Consider the following 21,420-nt stretch of genomic DNA (forward strand, 5'->3'; position numbering starts at 1 on the left):
CAACGGATATTACAAATAACCAATTCAAATATATAAAAAGAATATTTAACAAATTCTGTTATGGACAAATATTTGTAATCTCTTATGTGTCCCTTGTGGGGTTTTTTCCCTTTTTATATATATATATATATATATATATATATATATATATATATATATGCTATCTCAAATGGTTAACATGAGAGTGGTTAATTATTGATAACCCATTATTGGGATTATGGTAGGCCTATTGAGACGACTAACACTTGAGTTCTACACACGTTCTTGGCTCCTTGTTCGAGTTCTTGACTTAATGGATGTACCTTCTCGCAATACCCTAACTCGAATGTGGGCTCTATTTAGGCTTTCCTAAGCCCAAACCACGAACTCGGAACACATATGTATATATTTTTTAAATTATTTTTGCAAAACAAGAAGATTAAATTAGAAGGTTATCCAAAACAAAAAGTTTAAAATAAAATCGCACATAAAAGGTGATTTGAAACGTATTTCTAACTAGTAATTTGATTTATTTTATTGCTCCCATTTGTAGTTTGGTTTTGGAGGTTTAAACTAGGATAAGTGGTAAAGATAACTGCTGATAAAGTACTCTAAGTATGCAATTTAATGTATCAAACAGAAAAAAAAGGTATTAATTTAATGTGTATGGTGTAGTTTGTTTCAAGTTTTCATTTTTTATATAAGAAAAGGTTAAGGACCCAAATAAAATTGTTGTCATGCCTTGATCATTGATCGCAACAAACTTTAGTTTTATTTCCTCATAAAGTGAAGCCAATTAAAAGAAGGGTTAGTTACAAGTATCACGTAACAGGAAGAAAATTATTTTCATATAGACACAATCAAAATATGGGGTCCACAAATTTTGTTTTCTCTTTTCTAATATCACTTTGCTCTCTCTCCCATTTAATGTGTCAGCACGAATAAACAATGTTTTTCTTGTAACATAATAATTATAAAATCCTTAAAAGAAATTCTTACAGTCTTTTTCCTTCGTAAAATTACAACTGTTATAAAGTAACAAACAAGGGTTATTTATTTAATAGATTTTATAAGAGTTAGGTTGGAGAAAAAGTGATTGTGTCATGTTATAGAGATTTACTTTTCGTGCCTTAGTTTTTTTTTATGCTTCAAAAAATGCGGGCCCCACAAAATGTTGTGTGTGTAAGAAACTTTTTTGTGTCATGTTACATGATGAATGCAAACCCCTTATTTAATTTAACATTAATATCAATAATACTTTTATTCCAAATTAGTTGAAGTTGGTGGCAAATGAACTTAAATAAAAAGTACCAAAAGATTGAAGAAAATTTGATAAAAATAAAATTTAATATATATATATATATATATAACATTTTCCATTAAAAAATAAAAATTAAAAATTAAAAAGAAGAATAAAATAAAGTGAAAATAAAAATTAATAAGAGGAGAAAAAATAGAGAAATAAAGAGATAAAAATAAAGAAAAAAGAAAATACATAAACCAATAAATAAGAAAAGAAAGATTGAGAAGAAAAAAGATAAATAAAAGAAAAGAAGGAAATGAAGAGGAAAAAAAAGCAAAGAAAAAATAAATAAAGGGAGATAAAAGGGAAAAAGACTAAAGATGGATCATCTGGAATATAAGAAGAAAATCAGATCTAACCATCTATAATGCTAATAGCTTTACTGAAATCGATCCTAAGACGCATCGTACGTCAATCTATATCTTATTCCATTAAGTTTTATTTTACTACCTTCCCCAAGTAAATTTCGGTCTACTTCTTCATTTTTGTGTCAAGCTCTTGACAACAAACTTTTGTTCTTACAGGATCATTTAGGGGTCTTCTTATTACGTTTCCAAACCACATCAATTTATGTTCTTTCATCTTTTTAACCACGGGTACTACCCCTACCTTTCATAGAATATTCTTATTTCTTATTTATCCATCCTCATATGACCACACATTCATCTAAACTTCATCAATTTTGCTACTCCCCATTTTATGCTCATGTTACCTATATGATGTCCAACATTTAGCTCCATATAACATTGAAGGTCTGCTTATATAGAATTTTCCTTTTAGTCTAAGGAAAATTTTGCGGTCACACAAAAATCTTGACGCACTATGCCATTTCACCCACCTGCTCTGGTTCTATGATTTGCATTCTCATCAATCTTCCCACTTTTTTGCCAAATTGTTCTCAGATATCTGAAAACTTCTTTCTTGAGTACCTCTTGTCCAAACATATATATGAAATCTTGATCTCCGATCTCTACCATAGCAAACTCACACTTTATATACTCAGTCTTTCTCCATCTTAGCCTAAATCCTTTAGACTCCAATGTAACACCTCGTGTATACCCGGTTTATTAACATGTCATCGTATTAAGCGTGGCTTAATTAAAATGCGGAATAACTTTTTCTTTTCAATTATGACGTCATTATCGTTTACCAAGTTGATTACTTAATCATTTTCAAAACAACGCCTGTATGTAAATTGCAATTAAACATCTAACTGAAATACGTCATATATTAAGTAACTGTGTCTCTAGTCACGGAACTACAACACGTAGACCGAACCATCCTGATAGTTTATACAACTCAAAACTACAAGCATAAGTAACATCAATGTGGCATGGACAATCCCCATGCTCACCAAATATGACAACAAAGCCCAATAGAGTCTCAAGTCCAATAACATGATAAGAAATGTAAACATGTCAGCATCCAGACATATCATCATAAAAGCATAAATCTCAACTCAGCTCCGACCTCCTGCCGCCTGAGGTATTAACCCCCGAGGTACCTGATCCTGAAAAATGTGCCCCAAACGTGGGGTGAGATCTCTAAAAAGAAATCTCAGTAAGACAAGGGGTCCTCAAGGACTCTTCCGCCCCAAGCTCACTTACAGACATAATATAAGTTCAAAACAGTAATTTCAATGCATGTTCATGTTACGCATATATTTCATGACATTATAATCTCTTACTCAACGAGCTAACATTTAACTCAGTAATCATGTGATGTATGCAAATGCGGTTCGACTGGCCAGGGAACATGATAGGGATTATGCACGTCTGCGACCCATCTAAACATAAGAGTCGCAGTCTTATGCCTTACACACCAGAGTCGCAGTCTGATTGTGTAAGTAATCAACAGACATATTCACATATCTCAGGCATATATCAATGCATACAACATTTCCATAAAAACATACCATGCATATAAACCACCCTCCCATGGAGGTCGGTGGAACAAACAACAGATCAATCCGAGGACACGAAAGCTTACCTGTACCCGTATGCTCCTCTGACTCGAACTCGGTATCACAAGGGTCCACACCACAAATAGAATCCAATGCACTCACAAATCTAGTTCAATGACCATCATAGTATCAATATACATATTCTAAAATTCCAAGAAAATCGGATATTATTTTCTTTTTCATTTCGAACCTGGAGATCCTTTCTAAGATGTATCATTTAACTTATTTAATTTTAGATGATTATTATCTTATAAATATATATATAGCCACAATAATATATAATATCTATAAATATAAATATATATATATATATATATATATATATATATATTTGTAAAAGTAAGCATACTTTCTAAACTTTTCTAACTTAGATGACTTCAAGGACCAGTACGTTGAATGGCTAGTAACATATATATATATATATATATATATATATATATATATACACAAATAAGAATTCCCCCGTTACAGGATTTCTTCTTCATATAAATAGATATAGGATCTATAGAGCAATTACTTAGAAGTACATTTTGTGAAACAGCCCTGAGTTCATATATATATATATATATATATATATATATATATAAAACACAACTTGAACCAACGTGAATGCACTAAATTGGGTACACAGTGACCGAATTCAAAGTGCAGAAATTTCATTTGGAGTCACGCAAATCGATGCAACCAAACCATAAAAATGACAAAACAAAAGGCCATCTATAGAGGAAGATAGCGCACAGTATACAAATGTCGTTTTCTTTTTTTATTAACATGGATTCTGAATCAACGGTAACATACAACAAAGATTATAATCAAAATTATAGATTTATAAAGGGATAGTTAACTTTACTTGATTCCTTTTTAAAACAGAAAAAAAAAATGGAAGCTTTAGAGATTGAAAAGGCACCTAAATCCTTCAACAATGGATTCTCCTTCAACAAGACTAGAGCTTTAATGGTTGGGTGATGTTTCAATGGAGGAGAGAAGGAAAAAGATGGAAACTTTGGAGACTTTCCAAGGGAGAAGACTAAGACTCCAAGAAAACCCTCAAATGGCTGCCACACTCAGCTGCTGAGTCTTGTAAAAAAACTTAGGGTTTTGATCCTTTTTTCTATTTATATTGTCACTTAAGTTAAACTAGAAATATTAGTTTAATTAATTTCGCTCTTCGTTTAACTCTAAAATTTTCAGATTCTTAACCTAGATATTTTTCTAGAAATTTTCATATATTTATTTTATTTTTTCGCAACACTTTTCTGCTACGCGTTTTTCTCGTTATCAGTATTAGTTCCGACACCAGTTCTCATTATTTTGACTCCAAACTTGACATACTAGTCCTAGATATTATTCTAGTAATATATACATACTTTTTATTATTTTCCGGGATACTTCATCGGTACGCATTTATACCGTGAAACAGAACCGATAAATGCACTTTTCGTCAGAAAAAGCGACTTTCAATATTATTAATCACTTACCATAATTAGTTAAGTCTTCACATAATTATTAGGGTCAATTATGGAATTATATCATTAATTTTATAATTAATTAATTAAATTCCTAATTTAACGGTGCGGGTTCTTACATCCAACATGTTTATCCAAAATTTTAGTTTTCTATTAACACTTGCCTTTGTCTCTTAAAAAAGCACAATATCATATGCAAAAAGTATAGATCAAGACACTTCATCTTGAATATTTTTTATTAGTTTATCCATAATAAGGGCAAAGAGATGAGGACATATAGCAGAACCTTGGTGTACACCTATCGTGATAGAAATATAACTTGATGTTCCATTACAAGCTGTCACACATGTAGTAGCACCATCATACATATCATTGATTTTCTCTACATACTTTGATAGTACTTTTTTTCTTCTTAAGAATCCACCATAAAATTTTGCTTGGAACATTATCTTTTATTTAATTATTTAGAAAAATTATTCTCCCGAATCTATTTTTAGTATAGAAAATAAGAATATATTTTACTTATTGTTTTTCCCTTTAATGGCAGTCCTATAAATTATATGTTACTATTAGTGAGAACACTTTACCTTCAAATGGCAAGAAATATTACTGTAACCATTCTAATTATTTGATAAAACTGAATGATTAGTTGCCAAATTTCTTTTGTGACAACTTTTGATACCATCGTCAGGTGACAACGATGATTGTAGTTGACCGATGCAATAAAAGATAAGTTCTCTTGCAGGTAAAACGCATATTTATTTATTTATTATTTTTTATCAATGACCAATTTATCAACTTTTCTTTTCTTATGTAAATCCATATTTTATTCACTTCACAAATCCATAATAATTAACATTTAATACTGCGTTACTTGCTGATATAAAATTGTTTAAAGAACAATGTTTAAAGGAATAGGCTTCCAACGTGGTATGTTCTAGTGTTGGGTTCCTTTCCATAAGTAAACGAATAGTCTTTTAATATGTATAATATCCAAGTGTCCGCTTCAATTAGTGTTCTTCATCGTCTTTCTCCTCTCGTCATTGTAGTCTCTCACTTTGGTTGGTGTTCCTTTGTCCAATTTGATAATTATAAAATTTATGTTAGGCAAGTGACTTTTTTACAGGAGGATACTAAGGAACACCTAGAGGGGGAGGTGAATAGGTGTTCTCAAATTTTATTAAAAATTTTGCTTGTATATCTTGAAATTAGTAAAGTCTAGAATTAAAATCAAGAGAATCTAACCAAATTAGCTAGATGTTTTATCTTTAATTCTAATAGAATGCAACAAGTCCCTATATGCCCTAATATACTAGAATGAAGTAAGAGAAAAAAATGTCGTACCATATACCGTGCAACTTCTGTGCGTAGATAAAAGCTCAAGATATTTTTATATGCATAAGTCTAATTTTAAAATATAAAATTGAATTTTATATATCAAACAAACTAAGTGAACTTAACTAATCAGAGTGAATTTAAGGGATAATAACAACCACGATATAACAGTAAAATATAGAATTGTTAATCAGACTAAAAAGAATTCTTGTATACAAAAATATATTCGAGTAACTCTTTAAATTTTGCTCGGGTAAATATTTCTCAAGACAGAAATCAGATGCACTAATGAATGAGTTATTTATGTAGGATTCCCTATAACATAACTAATAAGCCAATGCTTCTCAAAATTTATAAGTGCAGTAAGAATGATACATAGTTAGAAAAAAAATGAACACAAGGATTTAACGAGTTCACCCACAATCCGGGCTACATCTCACCTAAAGGCCAACAAAGCACTCTAGTATTAGGTTCCACTAATTCTTGAAAAAATTTTACACTAATAGTTCAAGCAATCACTGGAAATAGGCTTCAACAACCTCATCTCCAAAGCTCCAGGCTTTGTGCAAGCTACTTGAGGTGAGGATGGCCTGAGACAAGGACTTTGATCCTTTCTCAGCCTCAAGAGATCACACCAACGTGTATCTCACACTCCAACCAGTAAGGTCTTCTCAAACCGAACTAAGAGGAAGTTTCACATCTCAAAACCTAAACCCTTCCTAGGACTAGCCTAGAGAATAGGGGATTAAACAGAAACAAAAGGAACCAAAATGTATCAAAATATACAAAGGAAGTTTAAAAAAATATGGACATTTATTGTGCAAAATTTATAGCAAAGCGCCTATCACCCAAATTGTCAAAAAGATTGTTGTCCTTGCTCCAAAAGATGAATGAGATGCGCCATAATTTATGATGAATGAATGTATACCCAAAATCCCCAAATTCAGAAATGAAAGAGGTTAACAAATAGCCTTAGTTCTTTGAACGATTTTCACCAAATGGAATTTTCTATGTCAGGATCAATAACCACAGATCAATTTATCTCCTCACACTTTTTAAAACCCAAATCGAAGAAGAGATTCAAGGTAAGGAGTGGGTTTGTGATCCTAGATTTCAGCAAGATGAAGTTAGAAGGGAAAATGAAAAGAATTTCTTTGAATGAAAGGATGAACAACGTTTGGATGAAAAAGTTCCTTAATTTCTTGAAGGCAATTTTTTTCTTTCGCTCTAAAGATGTAAACCAATGTATGTGCTCTTTTTTTTTATAAAGAGGATGGTAACTTTTTGACAGATAAGTTGTTAGCCCTCTTTTTTTTGTATGTGTGTGTGTTTGTGGTCACTGTAATAGATGTGGGATCATGTTAAGGCTGTCATGTGGTCTTTGATTCATGGACAAGATTAATTTTAAGAGCACAATACATACTTAAAATTATAAAGCAACTCAAATTTGATTTTTTTTATGTAACTAGAATTCATTTTGTTTTAGAAAATTACTAAAATGTTCTTTCAGTTATATAGTTACCAAAAGAATGAGTCACATGCAATGAAAATGTTTCTATGCAAAAATAATTGAATGTATGTGGAGCAAGGACCAACCTCTTATGACTTAGTGGGTGTTACAAATAAAATTGCTAACCTATGATTATATGTCTTTCTAAACTCCAAACACTTGTTTCTTTAATTTGAATTCTTCATACTCTTGTTGTCAACATCAAAAGCTTGACAAATTGCTTTAGCTTCATAGGAAGTCGTTTAATCTCCCATTTTTTGATGATGGCAATAAATGTGCTCAAATTGAAACAAGTGAAATGGTTAATATCATAGGTTAGATAATATGTAATGTCAAAACTCTTAAAGCTCAATCATAAAACCTTAAACTCAACTCCCCCTCACAATATGCATAAGCTCAATTTGATATTCATATTTTCTCCCCCTTTGACATCATCAAAATCAATTATAGCATATAGCAAGGATCGATGTTGGATAAGGCATATAACAAGCATATCATATATCCAAAGATTACCCAATTTTTATACCACATTTTGATTCTTTGCAACTTTTGAGCTTAGTCTAAGAGCTTTTTCAATGTGATCTTAATCTTTTCATTCATTTCCATTTTCTCTCAAACACCTACAACATCATCTTCCACACTTGCCTTTCTCGGCACATTAGCAAGATCAAGCATTTATCATATAAAACATGTAACTTTATTTCCATAAAAATTTTATATCAAAGATTGCTAATTGACATTTTATAAAAATAGGATGTTACAAATGAACATATTGTCCTATTTGGACAGAATTGAATATAAGAGTAAAACATTGAACTTTTGAACTTTATAGGGATATAGTGCATAAAGTAAGCTTCTATCCACATATAGATCATTTATATTGAACATGTATAATGTAACAGCCCGTTGTACACCGGTATTGTTAAAATTAATTATGATATTAAGCGTAGTTACAATCACAGCAGTTCATTTATAAAAATGCGAGTAAACTTTTTCCGTTTATTACGCGAACGTTTAAAACAATAAAAAGCGTAATAAATAAAAGCTGTGACCGTAACTGTAAAATCTTTGTGGAATAATTATTTAAACTACTTTTATAACTTGTTTTACATCTCTCAAATCACTAAGGGGTTCCCATAAACCCACTTAGCCAAAATCTCACTTTTAAGTTTTCTACATATCCGAACATGGTTCGCTCTTTATTTTTCTGCAGACAAACCGCATGACCCGCGCTCCTAATCTTTTAGTATGTTATTCTAGACTCAATTAAATTTCTAGGAAGCTATCACACGAGTTATTTAGAGCTCGTTTGCTCCGGATATCGCCGTTTGAAGTTGGACAAGTAAAGCTGCCAGCCAACCCAAAACAGCTCCAAACATCCCTCACTAAAACAATTTTTATACAAAAAACTAGGCACCTCAAACTTCAATTTTATATATCATACACCTAATTTGACCAAGAAAAGAAGCGGGAATAATTTTCCCAAAACCGGTCCAGAACTGCCACATGTGCAGTAAGCAAATGGGCAGTCTGTGTTCTCTGCCTTCAACAGGCCGACACCCAACCTAGAATTTTACCAAATTTTACCACAAGGTAGAGGACATCTCAAGCTTCAAAACAACGTATGGCACGTCCTTATCGGACCTCTATGGAGTGATTTATGCTCTCCCAAAGTTCGTCTAAGTTCTGCCAATTTTTAAAAAATTCGCCAGAGTTTCCTTTGTTTTTCTAATAATCCCCCAAGTTTGCACAAGTGATCTATGACCTCAAATTGTACCTAATAACCATTAGGTGGCACACACAAGGACCAGCAATGCCTTGGGGCTCTTACAACCCTTCACAGTTTATATCATATTATCCAATTCATATTATATTGCTCACTTTATTAACACTTAACATATTTCAATCATCAAGGTCTATTTGCATGCATTTTCTAAACATACACATACTCATTATCCTAAAATAGGCCTATTTCCCTTTCGTCATTGCATCTTCTTTTCCACTGGCTTCACCACTTTAGCAGGTTTTTCAATTTCTTTTTCTTTTTCTTGCTCACCTGCAGTGTCTAGCTTTTCTTCAACCTCAGGAGATGGAAGTATTTTTCCACTTCTAATTGTGATGACCATACAATCTTCCCTCAGATTGGTAACTGTATTACTTGGAAAAGTACCTGGAATTCTTTCTGAAACTTGCTTTGCCAATTGGCCTATCTGATTCTCCAGGTTTTATATGGAAGCATTTGTATTTTTGTTGTTGGCTCTAGTCTCCTCCATAAAGGTATTAGTGGTCTGAGCCTTCTCATTAGAAGTCTTGGCCATTTGTGCAAAGGCTTTTTCCCACTCAACAGGCTCTCGTTGTTGACTCTGTGGAGGCTGAGTATAATTATTAGATTTGAAATCCATGCCAACTCCCTGAGCTCTCCGCTGAAAATTGTTACCACCACCACCCGAAGAATTCTGATTTCTCTGAAGATTTGGCTGCTGAGGGCGCTGGTCATACCATATACCATTCACCTGCATTTGTTGAGGTGAATCAGAAGAAGCAAGAGATGGACATTCATTAGGAGCATGACTGTCCGTACAGTAGTCACAGACAAAGGCAACAGACTGAGCTCGAACTCCAGCGATCTGCATCCTGTCAAGCCTGGAAGTCAAACCAGCCACTTGTTGAGCTAGCAATTTATTTTCAGCCAGAACTGACTCATTACTTTCTAGATGAAGGCTACCTTTCTTAGACTTTGAAGATACCCCTTGATTTTCATTCCTGGCCATCCTCTCTATCAGCTCCAGAGTTTCATTCGCCCTCATGGTTTTAATAGTACCACCAGCTGCACCATTCAAAACCATTCTATCTTCAGGTGTGATGCCATTGAAAAATATTCTGACTTGATTACCAGCAGTCAAATTATAATGAGGGCACCTCCTCATCAAGTCCTTGAACCTGTTCCAGGCTGCACACAATGTTTCACCCTCAGTTTGAGTGAAGTTGGTGATATCATTCACCATTTGATTGTATCTCTCCATGGAAAAGAACTCCGCAAAGAACTTTGTAGACAAATCATCCCATGTAGCTATGCTCCGTGCAGGCTGCCTCTCCAGCCAGCTAAGTGCTTCTCCCTTTACAGCAAAAGGGAATAATCTCAACTGGATAGCATCATCAGACACCCAAGGGTGCTTGGTTGAGTCACAGATCATTAAGAACAGGTCTATGAACCTGTGAGGATCCTCATGCTCATCTCCTCCAAATTGAACTCTCTCCACCAACTGAATTATGGAAGACTTCGACTCCCAATTATTGTCAGCAATATTCGGTCGGACAATACTTGAATTAGGCCTGTTGAAGGCTGGAGTGAGGATGGTATCCATGAGTGGATTTTCAGCTTCATTATTTGCTGCCATGGTTGGGATTTCAGGTGCTTCTTCAGATTGAGCACTTGGCACTTTTGATTTATTCTGAGTAAGTCTCATGTTTCTCCTTTCAGACCTTGTAATTTCAGGATCAAATAATAATTCTGTAGGATCAACCTTGCCTCGCATAAAACTTCAAGAGAAGATTAGTAGCAATGTTCAAAACAAATTAAAACAAGAACAAAAGAAAATAAAATAAAATAATCACAAAAAGAAAGAAAAATCTTGAAATTCAAGATTATAAGATATAAGAAATCACAATCCCCGGCAACGGCGCCAAAAACTTGATGCCAACCGGCAAGTGTACTGATCGTTCAAGTAATAAAGTGATAAGTAAGTTATCGTCTCCACAGGGATTGTGAGCGAATATCTTATAAACGTCCTCTCGAGATATGAAACTCAAGTGATTTAAAGAACAATAGAAATTAAAGGCAAAGACGTATTTTTGGATTTTAAAATAAGAGAATGATGCAAAATGATTTGGGTAAAAATATGAGAGATATTGCAGGTAAGTACACTCGCCCTATGATTCCCACTTTTTACTACGGATTGATTCACAATGCTCAATTAAAATAAACAACCAAACAATTTATCATCCAAACAATTATTAGCTAAACCCCAATTCCTTGCAAATTTAGCCCTTTAATCACAATTAGAACCCCAATTCCTTGCAATGTTTCAATTGAGATCAAGCATTACACAGATAATTAAACGTTTGTAATCAAGAATGCGTCTATTCCTAGCACGCATGTTAATTATTATCCTACCCCCTTTCTGGACCAAAACCCCAATATTCCTATCTAGGGTTCTAACCCTCAGATTATCATTCAATACTAAACTGATCAGATTTAATATAAACGATAAGCAATACGCACAGAGTAGGCATAAATCAATTAAATTAAGGAGCAAAAAGTAAACCAATCCATAAATAAACAAAAGGTTCACATAGGGTTTGTGACCCTACCCACAATGAAGGAAACTAGCCAGACATGGTCATAGCTGAATTACAATGATTCATAAAAGAAGAATAAGAATTCAAAAGGAAGAGAAAATAATCTCCAAGATTAATCTTCGCAAAAAGCTCCAGAAGTTCTTCGCAAGCTCTCCGTCTATCTCCTATTTGTCTTCTCATCCCCTCTTTTAATTTTGCACGCATGCGTTCAAAACACGGGGTCTTCCTGCTCGAAAACCGGAGCTGATGGCGCCGTTTTTGTACTGAATTTGAATTAATCCGCGCTATCAGCGCCGATCATACTTCTTTCGTGCTGATGGCGCGGATTTTTCACTGAAAATGCATTTATTCTGCGCTGATAGCGCCGCCTATCTGATCCAAATTTTCCTTCTGCGCAAATTCTCATTTTCCGTGCTAAATTCCTATCCAAATATAAACTTGAGTGAGAAATAACATTGAAAATGAAAAACTAACAATTAATCCATAAAATGTATTGATAAGTATGCTCTTTTGACCTTAAAGCTTAGTATTTTAACTTGGAAAATCAAATATATTACAACCACATCAGTCATATTACATGCTTCCATATTACATCAAGTATCCATGTACAATTACAACTTCTCAGTTACATAGTACAACTTACAATTCATAATCTTCAAATACAACATAAAGAATAAACCTCACAATGACATATGTAATTAGACTTAGGCAAAATGACATGAACAAATATGACAATGAATCTCCTCCTAAATACAAATGTAATGTTCATGCCCTAAGTCTAGCCTAGGCCCAATGGCCACCAAAATACAAAATCCATAATCCTCCAGCTAATCATCCCATGGGCTTCTTGCCCACAGCTCCTGCACCACTGCTACCTCCTGAAATAATGCCCCCAAGACGGGGTGAGATATACGAATATATCTCAGTAATCCAGAGGTTCTGGAGAATACTTCGCCCAATGGCTCACTTCGATGTATATAAATAACATAAAATAACATCTTGAAAACGGGATAAAGCAAGTAATTTAGAGAAATCGGGGAGCATAGGAATACAAAATACGACGAAGCTGGAATGGTCGATGCCAATACCACACAACGTCCAGCCTATTGGCTCGGCATATAAGCCTACGTGTCTCATCCAAGGCATGTTCCCAGAACATCAAACCAAGGCACCCCTCCATCCATATACACCCGAGACTTCCTAGTGTGCTCCTATCCGGATCACACACCACAACCCTAGGTCAACTGGAACTCCCTCTCGGAGACCTATCCAGTGGAAGTCCGTAACGCCCGAAGGCAAACTGTCTACTGGCCAGAGACTCGGTACATCCAGTGTACCACTAACATACATAATAAATGCATGAACATGTTATCCTACATTACTTAGATACACTTCTTACCATCACCCTCAACGGGCATGGTGGAACACCTAAGGGGATCAAGCCCCAATACCAAGAGGTTACCTGTATAATCCTCTACAATTAGCTCCAAGGCAATATATTCTCCGAGCTCGTTACACGACAAAAATGCCTACACAGAGGACATTCCCAATTACTTACAATTCATACCAACACATGCAAGTTATCAACTCTTCAAGCATGGTTTCAAATTCTTACCTCAATCCCACTTGGTCCGAGACCAAGTGCAACCCACCGAGCTCACAGTTCGGGGTTCAAATCTACGTACAACAACCTAAAACAACCATGTACGAATCATCAATACAAGGCAAATCTATCACAATACGAAAACGTCAAAAATCCTCCCCCACCCTAGGTAGGTTCGGCCTACATAGTGTTAATTTGCAATTTATTTTTCTAAATTTTATTTCTCATTTTCTTAGGCATTCTTAGGTTACCAAAAGATCATATCAAGTGCCAATTTTGGTTTTAAATCATTCAAACATTGTTTTGCCTAATATTTTGCTCTAGGTTCCATTACACCTCTTAACACCATCAATTATTTTTCTATTGGTTCTCCAACCTTCCAACTACCACACAACCCATCTAATTACCATTTAACAGAAAATACATTATCCAAACAATGTCAACAACATCAATTCCCTTCTTTCCCCTTAATGTCTGAAATGCATCAAAGCCCACACCAAGGGTGATCCATTCCAAATCAACTATTTCACACCTCATACAATCTTATTATAACACCATATAACTATACCACAATCCAATTTCACAATCCTATCACAATTTCAAACATAAAGTCATGGCACCATCCAAATTTTCCTAAGCTAAAAATCATATTTTTCACCAATAATTTTTATTGCATTTATAGCTCTAACACATCATTCTAAGACATTATCATCTAATACACATTTTGCATTTGAGCTCTCTAACAAAACAAATCAACAAAAACCTCTTTAGGGTTCATGAATCAAATCCGAAAATTAAACCATAAACAAGGTGTAGAAACTTACTCAAAAGCTAGGCACAAGGCTCCTCCAAGACATCCTAAACCATTGGAGTATCTAACAACTCCATGAACACAAATCTCCAACAATGAGTCGCGGCCTTAGGGGAGGAATTTCTCAAAATCTAATGGTTTTCAAGGTTCAAGGATACCACCAATGGGTTTAGAAGATGATTTCCAATGATTTCCAAGTCAAGCTTTGATGGATTTGATGCTTGGATGATTGAGTTATGGAAGAAATGAAAATGAAAGTGAAGAGGGGTTTGGGAGGGGGTAGCCGTGGGTTTCACAAGGGGGAAGGGAGAGAGAAGATGATGAATAGTAGGAGCTTAGTGGCTTAAGTGACTTTCAAGTGAGGTGGGCCCCACTGCCACCTCACGCGATTTCAAACTTATTTGAATTTTTCTCCGATTTCACTAACGTCCATAATTTCACAACCTATTTAGAAACTCTAATTTTTAACATTAACCATTGTCCTTTAATTACCCTTGATCAGATGAATCCAGAGTTTTCCGGTCGTTCGGAGAAAATGCTATTTTAAGCTATTGCGTGCGCTGTAGGCACGCTTCCCCAAACTTACTAATTTCCGTCAGATTTAACCAAAAATCATATTTCCTAGTCCTATAAACCATTTATAACTTGTATTCAAAACCTAGAGCTCAAAACTCAATCGGTACGTTTTACGGTGCAACTATACCGCAGTATTTTTACACGGTAAAAACATTATTCGCTGAATTTTCTAAAACTTGCCTAACCACTCAATTTTTCGTTCTAAGTCCATTTTCAGGGTTATTTTCATCATTTGACATCTTCTACTCAATTTTTACCTTCCTAGAGTTGTGTGTTTGGTTATTTACCGTTTTACCCTTTCTTTGTCTTTTAGCCTAATTTCCAGGATTTTCACTAATCTTTCCCTTTAATCCTCATTTAATATATTAATATATAATTCAAAAATGTGAGGTGTTATATATAACATATGATATGTTAAAAACAGTTTATGCATGTTAGTATAAGTACTTACACTAAAGCACAATAGTCCCAAGCACAAGTATTGCAATATTAAGCACTAATGAACAATATACATGGGACAATATCACTAACATCATTGCTATCAAAGTGGGACAAAATTGAGCATAAATGATTAATGGGGGAATATTTCACCTTTAAAGGCATTAAATGTAAGGTAGAAGCATGATATAATCAAGTACAATATTTATACAAAGCATGTGCATAAAAAGATAGTTCAAAACAGTCCATACATACTTCTTTTATATCAATTAGTGACTAGGTATCAAGTGCGAAAAGAATATAACAATAAAACAGTCCATGGCACATGATACATACATGTTCATTAACTCTTCTTAGGAACATATATCATATTCTTAACTTTGGGACTAAAGAATATACTAGATACACTAGGTTAACATCCATAAGATGTTGAGGCAATGTGTAAGGTATGTCCAAAAGACTGGTATCCATTGCCAAATATTGATCAACTGGTGGATAGTTCATCCAGGTTCTTGCTACTGTCATTTATGGATGCCTACTCTAGATACAATAAAATTCCTCTATATCCAGATGATCAAGAGAAAACTTCCTTTATTTCGGAAAAGGTAAACTATTCTTACACTGTTATACCTTTTGGATTAAAGAATTCAGGAGCTACTTATCAAAGGATGAGGAACTAGATTTTTGAAGATCAACTCGCTAAGAATGTTGAGGTCTATATTGACGATATGATTGTCAAGTCTGCCAAGCTCACGACACACATGCAGGACTTGGAGCAGACATTCAAGAAGCTCAGAAAGTTCAATATTAGGTTAAAGAAGTATGTTATGGATGGACCTTGGAATACGAAGCTTCCTTCGAGGAGATTAAAAAACACCTAGCCATGCCGCTTGTGTTATCAAAGCCAAATTCAGGAGATACCTAGATATTATATTTGTCTGTTAGAGAAGTTGCGGTGAGTGCGACTTTAATCTAAGAAAGTGAAAATGACCAATAGCCGATATACTTCGTGAGCAGAGCTCTCCAAGGTTCTGAATTACGATATCAGAAATTGGAAAAGGTAGCATTCACTCTACTTATTTTACCAAGGAGACTTCAGCTGTAATTTCAAGGACATACGATTAAAGTAAAAACAAATCAGCCCATTCGATAGGTGCTCCATAAGCCGAATTTGGCAGGAAGGATGGCAAATTAGGCAATTGAATTGTCCGAATTTGATATCCTGTACGAAGCAAGAAAGACCATCAAATCCCAAGCTTTAGCTGATTTTATCATGGAGCTCACCTCAGGTCATGAACAAGACCTAGCATCTCAAGATATTTGGAAGATTTATGTTGATGGCTCATCCAACACAAAGGGAAGTGGAGCCAGGGTCATTATTGAAAACCCAGAAGAGATATCAGTAGAGCATTCTCTTCACCTTAATTTCCCGACTTCAAACAACCAGACTAAATATGAGGCTTTTATTCTTGAGCTTCAGCAAGCAAAAGAACTTAAGGCAAAGAAGGTTAAAGTGTTTAGTGATTCCCAGTTAGTCACATCTCAGATTGGAGGCAGCTATCAAACGAAGGGGCCATTGATGGCTAAGTGTCTGAACACAACCAAGCAATTGATGGCTGAATTTCAAGAAGCAGAGTTGAGCCATATTCCCATAGGTGAAAATAGCAGGGCTGATATTTTTTCAAAACTGGCAAGTAGAAAGAGTGTAGGGAATTACAGAACGGTGATAGAGCAAAATATTCCGGAGCTGACATATATAATAGTGATTAAGGCTATGGAAGATTGAAAATCGCCAATTATAGCATACTTGGAAAGGGGTGTATTGCCTCCAAAAAGAAATGAAAGCAAGAAGTTAGTTCAGGAAGTACATATGCCATCATCAAAGGTCGGCTTTATAGAAAAGGGTTACACTCACCCTTATTGAAGTGTTTAAACTCCGATGAAGTTGAATATGTTTTGTTCGAGATTCATGAAGGAATTAATGGTCAACACATGGAAGCCAAGGCTTTAGCTCGAAAAGCCCTCCGGGTTGGATACTACTGGCCAACAATGGATAGTGAATGGAGCATGTTAGGAAATATGATCAATGCCAAAAATATGGCAGAAATCTCCTAGCTCCCCCAAAAGAGTTGCATATTATCATAGCTCCTTGGCCATTCTTTAAACGGGGATGAATTTACTGGGTCCATTCTCGGCATCTGAAGGGCAGCTACGATGGTTAATTGTAGCTGTGAATTTATTTCACAAAATGGATAGAAGCAGAGCTAGTGGCTACTACCACCTCGGCCTGGATACAGAGATTCTTTGAAAGGAATCTCATATGTAGAGTTGGTATCTTAGCCGAAATTATTACAGATAATGAGACTCCATTTGCAAATAAAAGCTTCAAAGAGCTGATGACCGACCTACACATGAATCACTTTGCTTCAGTTGAGCACCCTCAATCAAATGGCTAAGCTGAAGCAGTTAACAAAATAATTGTTGATGGGTTGCGAAAACAACTAGAGGATTCTGCCAAGGGAAAATGGGTTGAAGAGATGTACTATGTCCTTTGGGGATATAGGACAACGACCCAAATATCAACGGGTTAAACCCCCTTCAGATCCGTTTTGGAGAAGGGTTAAAGTTCTTTCTGAAAAAGAATAAGAGAACAGTGAAGCATTGGCTGCAGAATTGGACTTAATTGATGAAGTTTGAGTTACAACATATTACTATGATATAGTAGCAAAGCAGCATGTGGAAACAAAGTACAACAAAAAAGTAAAGCCAAGATCATTTGAAATAAATGACTTGGTACTTCGTCAAGCAAATATCAAAGCAAAAAATGCAAGAGAAGGAAAGCTAGCCCCAAATTAGGAAGGACCATATCGGGTGAAAGAAAAGCTTAAGAAAGGAGCTTATGTGCTGGAAACTTTAGGCAAAGAAGTTGATGGGACAAAAATTCATTCCCATCTAAGCTCATTTTGATGGTAAAATATCATCCATTCCTTCATCTGATGAGCAACTTTTGCATTAAAAACACATGTTTAAATCTTTATGACAAAACAGAGTAAGGAACGGATGATGAGGTAATCATTTGAGAAATATAGGGAAGAAGGGAATGGATTAGTTCATTAAATACACCTGCTCCACTAACTCAATCTCCCTGACCACTTTGCAGGAAACGTCAAAAAGAAACTTCCAAAAAGCATAAAGAGGTACAACAATCAAGCAGGAAGAAATATGTACAACAGAGAATAAAGAGTTCCCATTGGGCAAGAGGAAATCAAAGCATGGGAGGTGCAAAAGGAAAGGAAAATCTCAACAATAAGTGTCCCATCCAGCAACTTGCGTCCCTCTTGAGTGCTATTCACACCGCCCCTTTCATGCAGTCAAGAAAACAACTCAAAGAAAATTACAAGTTTTAGCATCCACTCTTCTGGCCTATAAATAGGACCCTCCAACACGAAGAATTCATCGAATTCCTTAAGAAGAGATCATTTAGTTTCAGTTTTAGTTTCTACTTTTCAGTTGTATAGTTTGTAGCAATAGTTAAGTGACAGCAACCCTTCCTTTATTCTGTATCACCCATTTGAGACTCCTCACGAGCAACTTTCATACTTCTCCATTTTTTTCTGTAACCTAATCTTATTTCTTATTAATATAAGTTGTTATTTCTTTTCTCTTTCGTTATCTCTGAACTGAATCTCGGGTCTATGAGACTTCAATTTGGAATAATTATGTTTATTGTTATAGCCATAGGCTAAGTTAACTGTGGAACAGAAAAACTGTGAAGTTCTTAAAGAACTGTATTCAAAACTTTTGCATTGAAGCTTTTGTATTTCTGTGATTAAGTGTGCTTTATTCTTTGCATATCAATGGAAATTGAACTCAAACTAAGAAAGGAACTTCCATAAGGAAGGGATTTCAGACAACTTAATTAGAGGAGGAAGGTAGCGTTGTGAAAACAACACTACTGGTTTCCTTAGGAATAAGAAACCACCTCGTTCACTGAAGGTTCTGAACTTAGTAACTGTTGGAGTCAAGGGAGCCATAGGTGTAAGAACCTGCATCGTCAAATAAGGAATTTAACTGATTAATTATGAGAAAATAGGAAATGATTCCATAATTGACCCTAATAATTATTAAGAGGCTTTAATAATCATGATAAGTGATTAAGAATACTAAAAGTCGCTTTTCGAAAGAAAAGTGCAGATACCGGTTCTGCTAGTCAGTATAAATGCATACCGAAAAAGTATCCCGGAAAATTACAATAAGTGCATGATAATTACTAGAATAATATATAGGACTTGTAAAACGAGTTTCAAGTCCAAATAATGAGAACTGCTGCCAGAAACTGATACTGGCTATGAAAAGCGCTTACCGGAAAGGTGCTTCGAAAAATATAAGAAAAATATGATAATTCTTGTAAAATTGAGTAGGTTAAGAATCTAAAATTTGGGATTAAAATGCTAAGAGTATCAATTAAAGTTAATACTGCATGTTTAATTGTTAAGTGGTTATATATACACTTACTAAGGGCACAATGCACTAGAAAACTGCCTCTTCTTCGTGGGTTTTGGTGGCTGATCTGATTGTGTCACTGTTTCATCCCTTTCTTCACCATTTCTTGAGCTTTGAGGCTTTCTCTTCCTTAAAAGCTTCTCTTAAACACTTGTGTGAGGGAGAGTCACCTTTGGGAAGGGGTTTGTGGTGCTGTTCTTGAGTAAGGAGGTCAGCTTGAGGGAGTGTTGGGGGATGACTTTGGGTTGGTGGAGTGAGTGAACCTTGTGCTTCATTTTTGAGGTCCAAGGAGCCACCTTTGGTGAGGAAGAGCCTTGCTTGTCTTCCATTTTCGCACACCTTGTGTGGTCAGTAGTTGAGGGGTTGTTGGTGAGCTCCAAGAGCATCTCCATCCTCTGTTTTGGGCTTGTGGTATGATCATCACACTTTAACTTGAGTTTTATGCTTAAAAATAGAACCTTGGTGCATGTAAAGGTTAAAAGATGATACTTAATGTTGGGAAATCTTAACACACTTAGAAATGCATGCTTAAGTGTCTGAAATCAGTAAAAACCCAACCTTGGAAGGATATCTTCACGAAATGCAGTTTCTGCATTCTGTCGTGAAATATCCGGATATCTGCCCGTGAAATATCCGGATATTTGATATCCGGATATGGGATTTGGATATCCGGATATTGGATATCCGGATATTGTCAGTGAGATATCTGGATATTGCATATCTGGATATGTCCCGAGGAATATCCAGATATTCTGGAATTTCGAAGAACAATAGCTGTGCTGTGAGGACAGTAGGCTATTGGGGGGTTTGTGGACCCTAGAGTGATGAAGTTGAACTTCTGTAATTAATGAACTAAGTCAGAATTATGTGATTAAGGGCTTATGGCTTTGTTGGAAGCCTTAAGACGTAAATCGTTAAAGGAGAATGTAGTCTTTATGTTAATGCTTTTGAGCTATGTATGTTGATACACTTGCTGGTCCTAAATCAGATTGTGATCTGCTGTGTGTTGGACTTGAGCTGTGAGGACTCTTGGCATTTGATAGTGAGCTTGCAAGGTAAGTTTTCTTGTCCTCGGTTTAGCCATGTTGTGGTTCCACCATGTCCCATGGGGGTATGGTTATATGCATGTTGTGTTACATGTTTTTGATGTTTTGCAAATGCTACTGAGCTGTTATATGCTAGTGCCTGTATGATATGCATGTGGTGTTCCACCTATACGATAAGCCTGAGTATGTGGTACATACAAGATGGTGAGGCTGTGGGTGAGGTGCAAGTGGTGTTCCTTGTACTACATGTAGGTATAGACGTATTCCTACATTTCTCTGGCCAGTAGATAGTAATAAACACACATGGCATGAATATCTGTTGCACTGCATAGTTTTGGAACTTATATTGATATAAATGCTTTTAGAACTTATATTGCACATGTAAGTGAGCTTGGGGTGGAAGATCCTTGAGGACCCCTTGTCTTACTGAGATTTCTGGTTTAGAGATCTCACCCCACGTTTGGGGAATGCTTATTTCAGGGTCAGGTAATGTTGAGACCTCAGGCGGCAGGAGGCCGGAGCTGAGTT

The 21,420-nt window shown here is 35.3% G+C and overlaps 1 long non-coding RNA gene across 1 annotated transcript; it reads right to left on the bottom strand.

Moving 5' to 3' along the window:
* Positions 1-2,658: 2,658 nt before the first annotated feature.
* On the bottom strand, positions 2,659-4,297 carry LOC133301491 (uncharacterized). The gene is made up of 3 exons (XR_009750205.1): positions 4,153-4,297; positions 3,272-3,351; positions 2,659-2,792 (listed from the first exon to the last, which is right to left on the bottom strand). It is a non-coding gene; the product is annotated as an uncharacterized LOC133301491 (long non-coding RNA).
* Positions 4,298-21,420: the final 17,123 nt, after the last annotated feature.

The sequence above is a fragment of the Gastrolobium bilobum genome, unplaced genomic scaffold (genome assembly GCF_033153095.1).
Source record: "Gastrolobium bilobum isolate Gb01-03AN ecotype WA unplaced genomic scaffold, APGP_CSIRO_Gbil_v1 utg2327, whole genome shotgun sequence".
NCBI lineage: Eukaryota > Viridiplantae > Streptophyta > Magnoliopsida > Fabales > Fabaceae > Gastrolobium > Gastrolobium bilobum.